This window comes from Bidens hawaiensis, unplaced genomic scaffold, assembly GCF_021521415.1.
Source record: "Bidens hawaiensis isolate Kalapana, Puna unplaced genomic scaffold, B.hawaiensis_p1.1 tig00020419_1, whole genome shotgun sequence".
Classification (NCBI taxonomy): Eukaryota; Viridiplantae; Streptophyta; class Magnoliopsida; order Asterales; family Asteraceae; genus Bidens; species Bidens hawaiensis.
Window position 1 is genome coordinate 93,503 of NW_027493110.1, and position 20,593 is coordinate 114,095.

The 20,593-nt window shown below is 37.1% G+C and overlaps 1 pseudogene; it reads right to left on the bottom strand.

Annotated features, from left to right (window-relative positions):
• Window positions 1–11,562: 11,562 nt before the first annotated feature.
• Window positions 11,563–12,434, bottom strand: LOC143560664 (glucuronoxylan 4-O-methyltransferase 1 pseudogene; annotated as a pseudogene).
• Window positions 12,435–20,593: the final 8,159 nt, after the last annotated feature.

The following is a 20,593-nucleotide window of genomic DNA, read 5'->3' on the forward strand; positions in this document are numbered from 1 at the left end:
CTTGAAATGCGACCACCATCACTAATACTAACCCGCGGGATACCTAACTGAGCAAAGATGTTTGCTTGAACAAATTTGCAAACCACCGAATAGTCGTTAGTTCTTGTTGCCACCGCTTCTACCCATTTTGACACATAATCGACCGCAGCCAAGATATATAAAAATCCATTTGAGTTTGGAAACGGGCCCATGAAGTCAATGCCCCATACGTCAAAAATCTCTAATACCAAGATCGGTTGCAATGACATTTCATCCCTTTTTGAGATACTACCCATCTTTTGGCAATTTATACAATGTCGGGCATACTCACTTGCATCTTTGAATATGGTGGGCCAATAAAACTCACATTAAAGTACCCGATAGCCCGTTTTCTGACCGCTAAAATGACCCCTACACGCTGATGCATGTGCATGAGTCAAAACCTCCAATACCTCGGAATCAGGAATACACCTCCTTATCACTTGATCCGAACCAATCTTGAACAAGTCTGGTTCATCCCAAATATATTGTTTCACTTGGGCCATGAACCGCTGCCTTCTTTTCTTCACCCAATGACTTGGAATAGACCACGTGGCTAAATAATTCACAAAATGGGTATTCCATGGTGTGGTCGACACGGCTAACAATTGTTCGTTGGGAAACCGTTCGTCTCCATCGGGTCATCAACACACTCCAATGGAATTCGGGATAAGTGATCCGCCACTACATTTTCACACCCCTTTTTACCCCGAACCTATAAATCAAACTCTTGCAAAAGCAATACCCACCGAATTAAACGCGCTTTTGCATCCTTCTTCTCCATCACATATCGAACCGAACTATGGTTCGAATAAATGATCACCCTACTCCCCCATATATACGAGCGAAACTTATCCAAAGCATACACTACCGCAAGCAATTCTTTTTCGGTGGTTGTATAATTAAGTTGCGATTTAGATAATGTTTTACTTGCATAATAAATTACCCCCAGCTTTTTATCAATTTGTTGACCCAAAACCGCTTCGATAGTAGTATCACTAGCATAACACATATTCTCAAACGGCTTTGACCAATCCGGTGGTTGTAAAATGGGAGCTTTCACCAACTGTTCCTTCAAAACATTAAATGCTCGCAAACACTCATTAGTAAAATCAAAAGGAGCATCTTTTAGCAACAACATAAAGGTTTTGTGATCACACTAAAGTCTTTAATAAATCTTCTATAAAAACCCGCATGCCACAAAAATGACCTTGACCCCTTTAATGATTTTAGGTGGAGGTAAAGATGATATTACCCGAAACTTTGCCTTGTACACTTCCATTCCCCTTTATGAAATAACGTGACCCAACACGATACCCTCTTGCACCATTAAGTGACTTTTCTCCCAACTTAAAACCAAATTTGTCTTAACACACATTTTTAAAACTTTTTCTAATTCGTTGAGACAAGTTTCATAAGTTGGACCAAAAATGGAAAAGTCATCCATAAATACCTCAAGTGAATGCCCAACCATATCCAAAAAAATACTCACCATAAAACGTTGGAATGTGGCCGAGGTATTACACAATCCGAACGACATTCGCCGAAAAGCAAAAGTGCCATACGGACATGTGAAGGTGGTCTTGTGTTGGTCATATGGGTTAATAGCAATTTGGTTATAACCCGAGTACCCATCCAAAAAATAGTAATACTTTTGACCCGATAATTTTTTAATAATTTGGTCAATAAAAGGTAATGGACAATGGTCTTTAGATGTAGCGGCATTTAATTAATGCAAACTCGCCACCCGATTACCGGCCGGGTGGTGATTTGTTCACCGCTTTCATCTTTAATTACCTGTATACCTGCTTTTTTTGGTACCACCTGTTAGGACTTATCCTTGCACTATCCGATATGGGATAAATAATTCCCGCATCCAACCACTTTATTACCTTCTTATGAAATTTGGATTTAACCTTCTTTGAGTGTCTCGGGTCGGTTTTGGATTCTCGTTGGTGATGATTTTGTGCATGAGTATAGACGGACTAATGCCTTTTAAGTCGGCATTTGTCCAACCAACCGCAGCCTTGTTTATCTTCAACACCTTCAACAGTTCTTCCTCTTGAAACTCATCCAAATTAGATGCGATAATAACCGGTAGTGTGACATTAGCCCCCAAAAACACATACTTCAAGTTGCTAGGTAAATCTTTCAATTCCAATTTCGGTGGACATTCCAAGGACGGTTTTGTACCCGAATCGATCTCGGCTGGTAGACTTTCAATTTGATGAGTCCATGGTGGTCGTCCTTCTTTTACCACCAACAACTCTTGATACTTCTCTTCCATCCTCAATGCACAAAGATGTACCTGTTTAGAAAAATCAAACATGCTTCCAAAGCATCTTCCTCATAATCATGCAGTTCACACATGTCAACTATATCTGCCATGAAACACTCATCACCACATAAAGAATTAGATCCGTTTGTGAACACATTTAACCTCATTTTCCTATTTCCAAAAGCCATATCAACTGTACCCGATCGAAAATCAATAATAGCAAGAGCGGTGTTTAAAAACGGTCGACCCAAAATATCATTTTGTTGTTGTTGGGCGAATCAACCGATGAGTAGTTTAAGGCCAAAAAGTCAACCGGATAGTAACATTCTTCAACTTTTACTATCACATCCCGCACAATCCCTCGGGGGAGTTTATGAGACAAATCGACTAACACAACCGTTGTCTCAACCCATTTTAAAGGACCAAAATCGTATTGGTCATATAAACCCCCTGAAAGAATGCTTACTTCGACCTCAAGATCTAGTAACGCCCTAGACATTTGAAAGTCACCAACTTGAATATTAATTAAGGGCGTTCCCGGATCTTGAAGCTTAGGAGGAAGATCTCCTTTTAAAACCGCGCTTACACGCTCGGTTAAATCCACCCGTTTAGGCACTTTTTGTTGCCTCTTTTGGGTGCATAATTCTTTCAAAAATTTAGCATACGCGGGTACTTGCTTAATTTCCTCAAGTAAAGGTAAATTTACTTTTACTTGTTTAAAAACTTCCCACATCTCTTCCTTTTGAGGACCTCTTCTAGAAATGATATTGTTCTTACCCGGGTCAATTAAATCCGAGGGAAATGGAACCGCATTTGGTTCTACTTCCTTGTTTTTGTCTTTTAAATTTGAAGTTTGACCCGGATTTTGTAACGTTTTTTCAAAAGTGACATGTTTAGTGGGTTTATTAGTTTCAATTTCATCATCACTTTCATTACCTGTAATATCCTCAACTTCCCCATCAACCACACCCGGTGACAAATCAATTTTATACTCTTTGCCACTTCTTAACACACTAACATGGTTAATAGGAATGTTACGAGATGAGCTATGGGAAGGGTTTACCTTGGTGTCGCTTGGAATTTGATCCTTGTTTTTATTCAACTCTGACACTTCGTTTGCAAGTTGACCCATTTGAGTGGTCAACGATTGGATGGCCTTATCTCGAACTTCATCCTTTTGCATTCGAGCTTCATCAAGTTGATTTCTCCGTTGCATGTATTGTTGCATCATCTTTAACATGTCCATGACTTCATTTCCACTTGATGAACTTTTACCCGTTGACCCACTTTGACCGCCACCCCTTTGACCTTGAAACCCCTGATTATTCCCGTCATAAAAGTTACCTTGGTTATTATATTGTTGGCGAGGAACATAATTTCCTTGATTTCCTTGAAAGTTCGGCTTGGATTGAGTAGCCGGATTTCCATAACGAAAATTCAGATGGTTTCTCAACTCGGGATGATAAGTGTTGGAATTCATATTGTAATTGCTACCACCTCCCCCTTGAAGTGCATTCACCTCTTCTACTTGTACTTCACCTCCCGCACATACCTCCGAAGCATGACCCAACTCGTTACAATTCGTACAAATATCAATTACTTTTTAGTGGTTTGTACCCCTCCTTCTTTCACGGCTTGTACTTGTGGTCTTCCAATCGCCAACCTTGCTCTTCTTCCGGTTTGAGCCTTTCTCTTAAAGTGACCGCCATTTGTTCCAAATATGCCCAATCATCTTGTTCATAGTTAGTACCAAATGTACCATTTGTGATCGATCTCATGTCCCATTCATCTTCCATACTCAAACCCTCATGAAACACATTCAACAATTCCCGTAAATCAATACCATGATCGGGACAATTTTTAATCATCATGTTAAACCTCTCAAATGCCTCATGAAACATCTCACCCGATTGTTGTTGGAAGGTTCTCAAACTCCTTCTTGCATCATTGGTCTTTTGGGCTGTGTAGAATTCTTCCAAGAATCTGTGTTGCATTTCGGCCCAAGTATAAATGGATGCTGAAGGCAAAGTGTAAAACCATCTCTTTGCCTTGTCTTCCAACGAGAATTGAAATAAGACCAACTTAACTTCATCCGATGTAAAACCTTCGTGTTGCAAATGGAGTCATATACCTCCAAGTGAAAATAAGGTTCCTCCATTGCTAGACCCTTATACTTTTGTAGACTTTGGAGGGAATTTGTTCTCACCTCGAATGTCCTTCCTTGTTGATTGTGAGGAATAACCATCGAAGACGGATTATTAGTAATTATCGATCGGAAATGGGCTTCCATCCCCTCACCATCTCTCTTGCAGGCCTTCTTGGTACCCCCATTGGTACTCTTGGTTGACCCATTTGCCTATAAACGGGTCTTGGAGGTGCAAATTGTTGAAACTGCGGTTGGGGTATTTTTTGTTGAAATTGTTGATCTTGCTGTTGCCCTTGTGGTGGAGCTTGTTGTTGTTGAATAATTGTTGGCGGTTGAGCTTGTTGTTGTTGAATAATCGGTGGCGGTTGAACTTTTTGTTGGACAACAAAACTTCCCGGATTTACCCTTTGACTTCCATCAACTCCCATGTAGTAACCTTCCACTTCATACCCCTCAAATTCATTGTCAAACCCATACCCGTATCCATCACCTTGTGTACTTAAATATTGCATGAAAGGTGGTGGTTGATATTGGTAATTTGATTGTGGTTGTTCAAAGGTTGGTGGTTAGTTTTGTCGAGTTGATGATGATGCATCAAAGGTAGGGAAAGGGTTAATAATAGGTGACAATGTTTATGAAGTTGAGTAGGTGAATTGAGCATTTAGGGGTTCGGTTGTGTGAGTTGGTTTCAACTCACTTGATGTAATGGGTATGGTAATAGTAATCAGTGGAGGTGAAATTGGTGGAGGTGTAGATGGTAATGGTTGACCCGAAGTGGGAATTGGTGAATCCATGGTGCTGTTTGATGCGGTTGGAGAACCTAGAAGCGTAAACCCAAAAATAACAAACAAAAAGCACTAAAGCTAACACACGTTGCGCACTACTCCTCGGCAGCGGCGCCAAAAATTGACTTTAAGTCGAAGACTCACTCAAAAATAAACCGAATACAACTAATTAGATAGCGGTAAACGGGTGTCGAACACAAGGAGTTTGTGGAAAATGTGTTACTAAGTAGCTTTGTAATTAATCTATATTAAACTAAATGCAGAAAGTAAATTCAATGATTTGGTTGTTTGGTTAGATTTAACAATAAGAACTAAAAACAATTTAACAAGTTTAAATTCAATATGAGAAATATGCATTCCCTTGGTTTCAGGTTTCTATGAATGTCAAAGTTAATGTTTAAACAGAGATGAACAATAAATAAAGTTCATGTTTATGTAAACGATTGCGATAATTGAAGATCAAGTACTTGGATTATATAACGCAAGGTAATCACTCAAAAACCAATTAGTTTATCGAACCCCGAATCTCTCCCGATTAATCTCGATTGCTTAAAACACCAAGAACTGACGGTTTAGAAAATGAACTCAATAAACTAACAATCTATCAATCAATTCATAAACACCATAATAATTAAATCAATAAGATCAAACTATTATCTCAGAAATTGTATAAACATTCAACCAAACAATCATAAATAAACCTTACTATCCGAGAGAAAACATAAAGGAATTTAGCCGAGCATGATTCGGTTCGTCATCCCTTCGATTATAATAATCATACGAATTAAAAACAAGTGTTTAATGATTACACAACTCACAATTGATCTATGGCACCCCGAAATCGCCTCTAGGTCATTCTTAGATGAAAAGATATGATGATAATGTCAAAAGCCGTCCAAAATACAAGTATATATGGCAGTTACAAAGTTCTGCAACGCGCCCACCGTAAGCTACGACCACCGTAGCTTACGGTGGCTTCCTAAACCCTTACGGTGGGTTTTAACTGCCTTACGGCAACCAAATTTCTCCGCCCCCACCGTAGCTTACGATATTAAAAGTTTCGCAGATTTGAACAAACATGTCGATGTGGTTTGAAGGGTCTTCGCTCTCTAGCCCTTGGAATTGGAGTGCGGTCTTGATGAGTTGCATGACGTGGGTAGGAATGGATCAGTTGCCAGTGGCGGCACCGTCTGGTAAGGTAATGCTAGAATGAGGATTCGGAGTCGGCCTACCATAGTCAGCTACTACTTTCCTAGGCGGTTGGCACCCATGTTCCTATCCCTAGAAGAAGCAGAAGAAACAAAAGAAGAAGAAGAAGAATCAGAAGCTGTCTGTGAAACATAACGCTCTCTCTCTGGCTGGACTTTCAGAGTATCGTCAGACGTTTGAGCTTTGGCATTTCTTGTGAGCGGGTATGACGTATACGACTATAAAGAAAAACTAAAAATTAACTAGGCTAAAATTAAACTAAAAACAAATAAAAAACAAATAAGCAAGTAAAAAAGAAAACAGGTAAGTCCCGAAACTCGAGTCGTTCTCTAATCGCTTCAAACTTTGTTCCCGGCAACGATGCCGAAAACTTGATGTGCGAAAATATAAATATAAATTAAATACAAATCGCGACTAAGCTTTAAAAACCAAACAACCTATCCTAGTTCACACAAACAGCAAGTGTACCAGTCGCGTATAGCAAAAAAAAGGAAAGTCCGGATATCGAACTCGAAGACACGTGAGAACGGCCCAGATTATAAACCCTAATCCAAGTCCTACCTAATAATATTTAATTGATTTTATTTTATTTTATTTTAATTAATTAAAAACTAACTTAACTTAACGAAACTAACTGGAAAACTTAACGGCACTAACGGAGCTCTTAACGAATATGGAGAAACGACTACCTAGGCAAGATCCTACTGACAGTTCAATGGCTAACGGAATTACCTAATTACACGACACCGGGATCTTAAAATAATCAACTTACGCTTATTTAAAGTTCGCTACATCACCTCCTGGTCTCACCAACTAACCCTCACAAATCTAAGAAGATTGAATAAATGCACCGGGAAAAAGATTATTAAGATACCCTAATGACGCATCTCCTCTCGGACTCAACGACACAAAACCTGCTTAAAACTGGTACTAGCAATTATAGGGATAAAGGGGGTAACAGTATCTAACCCGATCTAAGACACATATTTGCACGCAAAACTAAACTGAATAAGACCAAAACTCGCTCTCGCACAATTCTAACATAACCGAATAAAGACGCGAGACATATCGACTCCTTATTTTCTCTCAATCGCAATAAAGGTGAACCTATTGAATTTTAATAATTAATTGAACTCAATATTCCTATTGTAGTACTAACCAATGACAAGATCAAAAACACCAAGTCTATGACCTAAACGTATAACCCTAACTGTACGACACACAATCAATCAATCAATCAATCAAAGTAATACGCGAAATCACAAGCAATAATTATATTAAAACAATATATATTTTAACACATCAAAGATCGAATTAAATAAAACTTTCAATAATAATATGTCACGTGAACAATCAAAACCAAATAAACCATTAGACAATGTCAATATTCATCAAAACCTAGGTAGTGCAAATAATTTAACTACTCATATAATAAACAATGATAAAAATAGTAGCTTTAAATATCATGGTGAAAGCTGAATATAATGTTTAAAACTCAAACCCAAATAATAGACGAACCAGATATTGCTCCAAACTTGCTCGGTTTTCCGTCAAAACTCCTATTGCTTCACAAAATAATGTTTCTTGTTACTCTTCTGTTTTTTGTATGGACATTGATCTTGAAAGAAAATCCTTGTGCCAAAACCCAAAGAGATATATTAATTTATCCAAAGACTCCTATAATAATATTCTCTTTTTTTTCCTTCTGCCGACTACCCCTTTTTCCTCTAGGGTTATTCTCTATTTATATCTCTCCATATGTTTGTCTTACTCAAAAGAAAAACCCCTTTTATCCACCGACTTGTTGTGGGCCTACACTCTAATACATTAAAATCAAAATTGGTGAATGGATTAAAAAGAAAACATTAATATTAATAATAATAATAATAATAATAATAATAATAATAATAATAAACAACGAATTCTAACATCTTTTCTTGGCCAATATTCCAACATGTGCTCATCATGAATCATCTTATTATTATTATTATTATTATTATTATTATTATTCACTTGTTTATCTCAAGTTTAAGTTAGTACACGGTTTTAGATTATTGTCTTTTAAAACCTTTAAAATTCAAATTATGAGCTACTTAGAAGTATTATTTAATAAAAACAAACTCAAAACTACTCAAAAGTGTAGAAAATATATATTGAATTTATATATAATTTAGACCACATCAAAATTCTCATTGGGAGACATCTCTTGAGGCAAAATTATTGTTAAGGCCTTTTCTTATCAGCAGGCATTCGCCTTCATGAAAGGTAGTTCTAATACATCGAGTGTACTTCCTACAGTCTCGTTGGGATCCTCTTCATAGGGAGGATTATTGGTGGTCTCCAATTCTACTAGGGTTACGGCTCGAGTATTGGGACATTCTGACACAGAGTGACCCAAACCTGGGCATCAGAAACAACAACGATGGGCTTGGGAGGGTACTTATGTGGATTAAGGTTTGGTTAAAGTTTTAGGAGTGGTTGAGGACGAGGGTTTGGGACTAGGGTTAAGACATTGGGTAGAGTTAAGTTTAGTAGTGGTGGATCGGGAGGGTTCAAACTTGTTTATTTTGAAGTTCGACCACATTTGTGATCCTGTACTTGAGACCACCTAGATATCGGACCAACGTTTTAAAATCATCTTCGTCTAACCCACACTTCATCAAGAGGTACTCAAACTCTTGTGAGTACTCCTCGCCTGGCCTAGTTCCCAGCTTCAAATGATGGAGTCTAGCAAAGTTGTCATGAAGATAATATTGCAGAAACTTTTCTTTGAGTAATTTCTTCATTTTATTCCAATTTCTCACCTTATTCTTTCCTTGTCTTTCCCGCTCGAAGAAAACATTTTCCCACCAAGTGGAAGCGTACTTACGTAGATTGAGAACAATGACCTTCACCCTCTGGTCTTCTAGTTACGGTTTATAATTGAAAACCCGTTCCACTGTTCGAAGCCACTCGACAAACATGTCGCTCGTGTGATCTTCTCTATACGGATTATAATCCCCAACATTAGAACGGTCTTCGCAGTCTTCATAATCATCTTCATTATGGTGATAGTGGGGTGGGGTATGCTGGTTTCCGCGTTGCTCTGTCATGGCAAGGGTCAAGTCACGAAGTTGTTCTTGGAGTTATTGAACAGTTTGTTCAAGGGTTCTACTATGATCAGCCATGGTTTTTACAGGGGTTTGCGAAAGTGAACTGGATGGATCGAATTTAGGCTTTGATGCCAGATGTTATGATTCACATTGGATCAGTTAGGACTTTGGGTCAATGAAGAAGTAAACGGATTCAATCGGGTTACAGTCACACTGCCCTTTTAAACACTAGGCAACATAAGTTGAACTCTGGTTACAGTTACACCACTAGAAAAACGAATTCTGGATCCTTTGTTCTCATCTCGAAAGCTAATCAAGATAGCCAGGACACAAAAGTTTCACAATTAATTGTGAATCAGTAAACGTTTTGCAAATTCTCTGCCCCTTTTTCTCCTTCCATAATGTGTTGGAGAATTTCTGCAAACGAGTATCTTTGGATATCTGAGAGTCGTGTAAACATTATCAGATCAAAATTATTTGTGGTTCCCAAATAATTTGACCGGATAAACTCAGATTTAGTTGGGCAAGACTTGAGTATGATATTTGTCAGAGTACGCTCCTGTTGGTTTCATTAATTTTGTAACGAAATTAATTAAATGAATTGTCTAGCCAACCAGGGGTGCTGCACCTTAGACCCTGCCAGGGACTGCCGCCCCTTGGACTCTACTACCAGGGGCGATGCCCCCGGAACCCCGCCAAGGGGGTGTTGTCCCCTTGGAACCTCCATGACTTAGGGGCTTCGCCCCTAAGTACCATTAGGATTATAACTTATAATCAGATCAAATAAGTGTGCATCCCACACACGACTTATTTAGATTCATATTACATTTAACTTGATCAACAAGTTAATCTCTAATTACACTAAAATCACTAACATATTTTAAAAAAAACAAGAGAATTAGATGAAAATTCACTGTCCATATCCCCACTACTAGATATGGCATAAAACTAGGAACCGAAAGTTGAAAAAGTAACATGCATGAAATTCAAATATCAAAAATGATAAACAAAGAAAATGAAATTGCACGTAGTGAACTGGTTCTCTTATTTTCTTTATGCATATGTTGGGACCATGTGCAGCCTGAATCCAATTCACCAACAACCTATTTGTGGAATCTGGTTTAGGCCCAGTTTCTGTTGGGTTGGAGGCTCGAAGAATCCCGTGGGCCGGGTCTGCATCAATGTCCCTTAATATAGCTTGAATGAGAATAGCTGCTAGTCGGCTAATGCGATCATGATTCAAGGTCGATTAAGAACTTATTAGTAAACCTTGTGGGTGACCCGTAAGTTCAGCAGAAAATTGTTAAATACATACTAGTAGGAGCTTAGTATTAACTTGTTGCCATTGATCCATAGCTTAGTGTACAAGGTGTAAAACACCACGTTATTTGCATCACCCACACCCGTAGTGTGCGACTTTTTGTGTAAGGAAACAATATTTGTAGAAAGCTCTCACTTATGCCTCACCACAAGGTGCATCTGACTTTCGATCATATGCGAGACAAATTCAATCCATTTTCTTCCAATGTTTCACAACTTTGGTACGTAGTTTCAACCACACAACTAAATTATCATATCTCATTCGTCTTTTCTTTGTTTTGGACATGGTTTGATTTGTTGTGGAACTCACATGTTTTAGAACAGAATAGTTAATTATATAACACATATATTAACATATTATCTGTGTGCAAAGTTAATGAAATCACGTTTTCGATACTTTTCAAATCAATTTATTGGACCAATGGATTGAGGATTATTGGACCAATGGTCCCCTTCTCATCTTTTCTTTATCCTTACAATCAAAAAACAGTTTTTGGTTGTCACTATATTTTTTGTGACTTGATTACCCCAAATTGATTTTGTTTATTGTAATGTAGCTAATAAGTGTTTAATTTGCGGGAGAAAATATGGGTGTCACAAATATCTAATCCACTAATCATATTTCCCGTTTATTTTGCATGCTCAATACAAAATAAAAATTCAATATTCTCATAACAAGAACCAAAAGTAAAATATGAAGAATCAATATCTTAGTATCAAATTGTTGTTGAAATTGAATCTTAAGGACAAAAGGGCTTGCTAGGGTCATCTTTGTGACTAGGAATCCTGAAGTGCCTTAACCTCCCCTCTTGTTTCACCATATAACCTTCACACAAAAATGCATTAGAAAACTTATCTTCAACTACCCTATTCACATCATGCACAAACACATCAGTCTCCCCCTCTTCACGGTTCCTTGCCATCATTCCAGCTGTATATATCGCGCTCATTCTCCCTGGCGCCTCATCATAGTACCCTGTGGGTGCATCCACCATAATCAAATCCCACGTTGTTTCATAAACATCACTAGGCAAACCCTTAAGTGCCAACTGACATGCTGAGTGCTTAGGTTCACCAACCATGGTGCACTCTGAACCTTTCCCAGCTTCCATAAGGCTATCGGCTTGGTTCACCTTGCTATCATAGGTCACATGGTATGATTCTAACATGGGAAACCTTTTCTTGATTTGCTCGATCCACGCCTCGTCTTCTTCTAAGAACACTGTGCGCCCTTTGAAGTTTAGCGAGTTCCACATTAGGCTATCGTGGCCTAGCCCAAAAACAAGAAAGTTGCAAGGTGACTTCTTGTCTAGAACCTTTTTAGTTATAGATATTTCTTTGATAGTTTGTTTTGGGGTGATGGTAGAGGTTGTGTAGTGGACTAATGCTTGTGCTAAAGAAGGTGGGATTTTAGTGCATGTTGGTGAGCATTTTACCACCTTTTGAATGTTTTTGAACGAATCTGAAACAGCTTTTGGGATGATCGTTTGGGGAATCGAGTATGAAACTTTCTCGTTGGAAGATGAAAATTTTGATCTAAATACAAAGAAAAGAAATAATGTAACTATGATGTTGAAAGCAATCATGTTGGCACTCCCCTCTCTCTCCTTTTATGTTTGTATGCATGTGAGAAAGAGAGCACCACTTCGTCACTTACAATGAATCACATATATTTTTCCCCCGCTGTTAACAAATAATGGCAAGGCAAGATGTGTTAGACCGTGTGTAGTGGATATAGCTCTTAAAAGAACATTTTGTGTTATGTGATGTTACGTAATCATAGGAGCGCTTTACAATAAAGTGGTGTAGTGGATAGAGCCCCTTCAAATCATTACCTCATTGTTATTTTATTATTATTTCTAATAAAAAAACAAATAAAGAAACCACCAATCACTTTCCACCTGTTCCTCCTTTCGACGCTTTGTGAAGAACAACCCCCCCCCCCCCCACAAAAGTGCCCAAAATGCAATAAGGGCGGTGTTTCCGACGCTTTGGGGGCGTTTTGGGTGGGGAAGCGCCCCACTACGCATCGTCTTAGAGCATTCCCCGATTGACTCCCTACCATATCCATATAACTATATTAAAAATCATTATCTTTTTACTCATCTTTTCAATTAAATATAACTTCTTATAACTTTATCATTATTTATTCTCTTTCTTCCACTCACAACCACTTTCAGAAAATATTAAAAATTATACGGTATAAACAAGAGAAGCCCAAAGTTAACTTTCACATATACCCAATAATAAGCTAGATAAACACCCACGATATTTATTTTATGATATGATCTAACAAATAAATATTAACACTTGGGGTATTTTTTTAGAAATTGAGTTTCTAAATATTTGCACTTGTGTAGTAAATAAATTATATGGATAAATTTTTATTTTGAGAGAAAATATTTTATAATGTTATTTAAGTTGGTTAAATAACATGATGCATGTTACTTACATTATGTTATGTTACATTTTTTAATATGTAACAATATAACATAAGTAATAATAAAAGGGTTTGAATATTTGGGAGGAAAAAATCTCTCTCTCTCTCTCTCATCTATTTATTATATTGTTCTTTCAAGAACATGCATGCGTGGTAATTGGCCAAGAGTATGGTGTATTGGTTGCATCCACCTTTTCTCTAATACACAAAAGAAAGCAAGAAAACACTCTCTTCTCTTCTCATTATTTTCGGCCAACATAGAGTGACCAAGAGGAGTTTTTGCAAAGTGAAATCCTAGCATTAAAAGGGTATTTGTTGAAAGATTGAAGAATATACAAGCTTGAGGTCTTCCCTTTAGAAGACTAGCCTTTCAAATCTTCATCATCTTCATTTTCATAGCATCTTGAAAGTAGTATGCTAAAACAACATATGGTTGTTTTGATAGCATGCAGTTTCGTATATGGATCCGGGTTTTGGGTTTTTGTATATAAAATCGGTTTCATATTTCATCTATATAACAAGATTTAAAACAATTTTTTCCTCTGCGTTTTTCATATAAATATGGATATATGACTTTGATAAACTTGTTAAAACCCAACAAAGGCATCAAGAGCCGCTTATACGAATACATGCTTCAATAAGTCTAAAGTTTTTGGGTTTTATGGTGTGGTTCACCATATGGCCGAAAATTTTAGGGTTTTGGTTACCCCTTGGTTTTTCAAGATTATATTTTACATGCATGTGGTAATCTTGAAAAATTAAGTCGTTTGGATTATTGGTTATTTTGGTTGGACAAAAACCCAAAACTTTCAGTTTGCTTAACCTTGGCCGAAAGTTTTAAGCGTATAAGGGGAATCATTTTGGTCTTCTAAGACCTTGCATATTTGGATGTTCATAACCTAGCCATGAACTTGTGTTTGGATGTGTGTTTGTGTTGTGATTTATTCGGTTATTCAATATGATTGTAATATTCATTTATTTGGGTTTGTAATCTATTTATTTATTTTATATTGGTTTGTAATAATAAGTAGATTAGTTGTATTTCTTTCACTAGAGAAAAATGTATTAGGATATATTTCTTTTTGTAAAAGAAGATGCACAAGAAGTTGGGTTGTGGTTTTGGGCCTTAATAGACCTCATAGTCCAAGATGAGATTTTAGCCCAATGACCAAAATCCAAACATGGAGGCCCAAGAAAGCTAGGAGCTGAAGTTGGAGCCCAAAAAGAAGCCCAAATAAAGTGAAGGAATCACAAGACAAAGATGGACACTTGAGGCATTTGGATGCGGGATCAAGTGGGAGTTCACCGACACGAGCCTTGTGTCAATTTTGTCACTTAGGAGAGACCTTTTGGCACACTTGTTTCGGTCAACAAGTGTTGTCAAGCTTAGATGGATATGGTTATGAACTTGTGGTTGTTTTATTTATGCTTGTTTGATTGTTTTATGTTTTTTTTATCTTATTTAGATATGGATAGTTAACAGCTTAAAATCGACAACTTGCATAAATTTGGTTCCTTAGAAATCATTAGGTAATAAAATTGGTTTTACTAAAGGTTAATGATTTCACAATAAAATGGGTTTTATTGAAAGGAATTTTGAAAATTAGTTTTCAACAAAGTACCATACATTTGAATGCATGAAAATTCAAGGTACATAATTGTTTTCCAATCTAACGAAAATTTCCTTTAAAACAAGTCTAACACCATCCTTTTATACAACACTCGAATCACTTGGGGTTTGTATGTGGGATAAAGGTCACCTATCCACATTGGAGAAAACTCGTGAGTTTGAGGGGGGGTGTGCCATATTTTTGGGATAAAGGGCACCTAACCACTTGTATGTGTAAACTCATACGTGTGTGTAAGTAGGACGGCTTGATTTGGAAACCATGTGAATAAGGTCACCGAAGCATGGCGTACAATGGTGTGGATAGGATTAAACATGCCAACTAAACATAGAGATGTTTAACCGATCCCATAAAGCTAGAACTTACAAATGGTTGCAATCGTCAAACGTTGACTACCTTGTTAATTTAAATAGTAGGATAAATGTCACATAACTACTATCTGAATGTAATGTTGGGTTCTAGATTTTAATCATTAATTGTCTTGGATACATAAAGGGTATAAACGATTAAAATTGAGCTATGTTAAATTATGTAGATGGCCGCAATCAACAATCCACCTAACGTAATTATCCCACCCGTTAATAACCTATCACTAAGAGCTATACTCGATAAGGATTGTTTCAACTACAACAGTATCATAAATTGATATCGAAGCTAGAGAATCATTCTGAAGCAAGAGAAGAAATCCTATAACGATCCTATTCCCGACAAACCTAGCATTGACGAAGTTGATGCCTATAACGATTGGTTGAAATACACCAATGATTCGGTGCAAGTTTCTTGCCTCATGTTGGGAACTATGATTCTCGGGATTCAAAAGGACTTTGAAAATCATGGGGCATACGACATGATCACCCAACTAAAGAAAATGTTCCTTACTCAATCTAGGGTGGAATGCTTCGAAACGGTTTGAGCGCTTCATTTATGTCGTATGGAAGAAACCGAATTGGTGTCAACTTATGTACTTAAGATGAAAAGCTAAATTGATCAACTTGAATGGCTAAATTGTCCCATCTCAAAAGAGTTAGCCACATATTTGATCCTTAATGGCTTAACCAAAAGATTTGAGACTTTTGTCATGAACTACAACATGACTGGATGGGACAAGAGCATTGGTGAGCTTCACGTAATGCTCAAAACGGTCGAAGCGGGAATGGGTAAAAAGGTTTTACCGATTCTCACGATCAATGAAGGTGGCAATAGGAAGAGGCATCACTCGGAACCTAAAGCAAATGTTGCCAAAGGTAAGGGACACATCAAGGGTAAATTAAAAGGGAAAGTTAAAGTGAAACCACCCAAACCAAAGGAGAAGAAGCTAAAGTTTAGCTCTGAGGACCCGTGCTTTGGTTGTGGTGAGATAGGACATTGGAAGAGGAATTGTCCAACCTATCTCAAGGAGTTGAAAGACAAGAGGGATGCGGGGAAAACCTCGGGTACAAATTTCGTGATCCATATTGATCTTAATGTTCTTCTAACACATGGATATTGGATACCGGATGTGGAACTCATATTTGCAATTTTTTGTAGGAGTTCAAAAGAAATAAACATTATAAGAAAGGAGATACAAGTCTCTTCATGGGCAACATAGCAAAGGTTGATGTCGAAGCCAAGAAGACTACATTTTGAAACTTCCAAGTGCTTTGGAAGTTGTTTTGATAAACATTATGTTTGCTCCTAGTTTGACTAGGAATATTATCTCCGTTTATCTTTTAAAACAATGTGGTTTTGTGTTTTCATGAATGATGTCTTTTATATTAAAGCAATGTCGTCTAATGGTATTTATGAATTAGTTCATGATAACACATCCTTTGATAACACGTGTACCAATCAAGCACCAAGAAACTAAAAATGGATTTGAGTAAGACCTATTTTTGGCATTGTCGCCTTGGTCACATAAACAAATATCACATACATACACTTCAAAAGAATGGTCTTTTGGAAACAAATGAAGATGATTCAGTTGATAAGTGTGAGTCTTGTTTACAAGGAAAGATGACCAATGAACCCTTAAGTGGAACTAATGAAAGGGCAAAAGACTTATTAGGTATCATACATTTTGATGTATGTGGTCCTTTTATGGCAATGACAAGGAATGGTGAAAGATACATTATTACCTTTATCGACGATTATAGTCGTTATGGGTATGTGTACTTGTTAAGACACAAAGATGAAACTTTTGAAATGTTCAAAGTCTTCCAAAATGAAGTAGAAAATCAACTCAATAAAACCATCAAAGTACTTCGTTCGGATAGAGGAGGTGAATACCTTAGTTATGCTTTTCAAGATCATCTTAGGAGTTGTGGGATCATCTCACAACTCACTCCTCCCGAAACACCACAACATAATAGTGTGTCTGAAAGGAGGAATCGAACTCTATTGGATATGATTCGATCTATGATGGCTAGAAGCACATTGCCTCTATCATTTTAGGCTTTCACATTTCTTTATGCGGCCGGTATTCTAGATATGGCCCAACCAAGAAAGTGGACAAGACACCTTTTGAAATATGACATGAACGGCTCCATCATTATCATATTTAAAGGTATGGGGTTGTGAGGCTTATGTTAAGTATAACACCCAAAACAAATTAGAAAGCCGATCCCCTAAGTGTATCTTTGTAGGATATCCCAAAGAATCTATGGGATATTATTTCTACAACCCAACCGAGCAAAAGGTGTTTATTGCTCGAAAGGCCGATTTCTTAAAAACTAAGTTCCTTATGGGAGGAACTAGTAGAGCGATGGAACTCGACGAGTATCGAGAACCACAAGCCGATACACGTTTTGTTGATACTAGAAATCAACAAAAGGTTGTTGAGAATGATTAAATAGTTGATCAAGACACACAAAATGTTCTCACATCTGGTTAAATTAGTTTTCCACCCGAAAGATATATATATATTTCATGGATGAATGCTATGTGGTAGATTCGGATGAACCCACCACATACCATGATGCAATGTCACAATCTGATTGTGACAAATGGCTTGAAGCCATGAACATTGATATGCAATCCATGCATGACAACACATTATGGGATTTGGCAGTACCACCTCTTAAGTCCAAACCGGTTGGAAGTAAGCCGGTTTTCAGGAAGAAACCGATATGCATAGAAACTTGGATACTTATAAAGAAAGACTTGTAGCAAAAGGTTTCAGTTAGGATATTATTTGCCATAGCTGCATATTATGACTATAAGATTTGGCAAATGGATGTCAAACCGTTTTTCTAAATGGACATCTTAAAGAAGATGTCTATGGTTCAGCCCAAAGGTTTTGTTTATCCACAAAATCCTAATAAAATATGCAAGTTAAAGAAATCAATCTATAAATTAGAACAAGCATCTAGAAGTTGGAATCACCGTTTTGATGAAGAGGTTAAGAAATTTGGATTCGTCAAGAACGCTGATGACATACTACTATTTGGAAATGACATTCCAACCATGGAAGGGGTAAAATCCTGGTTTCGGAGTTGCTTTTGATAGGTTTAAACCAAAGTGAATACATTGGGAATAAAGATCTATAGGGATAGATCAAGGCGTTTGATAGGTTTAAACCAAAGTGAATACATTGACAAAATCTTGAAAATGTTCAAGATGGATAACTCTAAGAAAGGTTTGGTACCTATTCAAAAGGGAACGATATTGAGTGCGTCTCAATGTCCAATCTCAAAGGATGAGCAAGAGAAAATGAAAGGAATCCCATACGCGTCAGCCATAGGATCCATTATGTATGCAATTATATGAACTAGACTGGACGTGTCATGCGCTTTGAGCATGACAAGTTGATACCAACAAAATCCGCGAAGTAGCCATTGGATGAAAGTTAAGAGTATATTGAAATACCTTAAAAGGACTAAGGATATGTTTCTAATATAAAGTTATGGTTAGGAGGAACTCGTTGTAAAAGGTTACACATATGCGATTTTCCTAACCGATCGAGATGATTCTCGATCACAATCGGGATATGTTTTCTGTAACATCATGAAAATATCGGATCAAAGGAGAACTGAAGTACGTGCTATTCCGAGACGACCCGAAACTCACCTCGAAGTACGTGCCAAAGGAGAACTAACGATTGGCATGCAAAAAAAAGAGTTGACCAAGATTCTCAAAGAACGTGCAAGTGTCGAAGTGCTGCCCAATTGTCTAGGGTTTGATAAGCCAACTAAGATAGGGATAATGCCCGAATGAAATATTAATAAAATATTAAAAGGCTTAAAACCTTAAGTGGAGGATATACACGATACCTCGGAAATAAACAAAAAGAAAGTATGACAAAGAAAAATATAAATAAGAAATATGTGATGTAAAATATATCTTTGCTATTGATATTATTATTATTATTATTTGAGCTTCTTAAATAATAAGTAAAGAAATAAAGCATACATTTCTTCAAGAAGAAGAAACGTAGTGTTTAAAGAATAATAAACAAGTAAAACTAGTGGTTCAAACTTGTTAAAGAAAGAAAGTGTTTTAAACTAAAGGTTTAAATAGAAAATATAATCACGGTAAAGATTATACAAAAGAGACTAAATGTTTTAAGCCGGATTAAAGATATGGTATTAACAAAAGGTTATACTCGTACTATAGGTCTGAGATAACAAGAAAGACCGATCTATGAAGTGAAGCTGGTCATTTGAAAAGGTTAATACGCCCAACTTTTATAACTTGTATTATTGAGTCAAATAAATGCATTACATGAGATTACGTATCTCCAAAACATTATAAACAAAAGTAATCGCTGGCCCTCAGGCTGTCGTGTATGTTTCATTGGATCCTTACATATGTGGTTAGATGGTGGGCACATCGCGCCCCACCTAGTTATATGCCTCCGCCACGATGGGCCGGACCTAAGATATGTCTGAGAGAGGGTAATCATGTGTATACTGATGGTAGCTAGGTAATCTCGAACGCTGCGGTGTTTGCTGAGCGGTTTCGAGTAGATCTTAAGTTTATAATTGTGTTTTGTTTTAACTTGATTATTACTAAACCACGATGGGCCGGACCTAAGTTATGTATCGAGGGGTAATTAAGTAAAGAAAAATTTTTATGCGTCAGCTTATTCACCCGCATGTGTTGCTGACGTATTTTCAAACTGTTTTATAGTTAACGAAGGTTAACCGATTGAAGAATTGAAGTTGGATTAGACGATCTGATGGCTCAGATCATTTTGATAAACATTAAAATATGTAAATAATGGTTTGATAAACAAGTAATTATTTTATAAACATTAACAGTATTTTTAAATCCTGTGTTTTGATTATGTAAATATAATATTTTAATCCACGATAATATTTCCGCACAAAACCTTAACTTTGATATAATTACAAAACCGGTACCCACATTTGGGTCACACGACTAGGCCGTAGTTTGGGGTGTGACAAGTGTTGGTATCAGAGTCAGCGATCTTAGCTAATTAGGTATTAATTGATAATACCTAAGCTTCGATCCAAGTGAATAAGAAATTTTTATTATTATTACTTTTTAAATTTAAATAGGGATAAGATAGGCCTGTAAACCTTTTCTATCCCTCCTCAATCTAAAGCACCCATATATGTCTTTCAAGAAAATAATAGACGGTTTCATGCGAGACGCAAGCAGAGCTTGCAACCCCGAACCAATTCCGAAGGACAACATGAGCGAAGACTACTATGAAGATTTATTCAACCAAGATCAC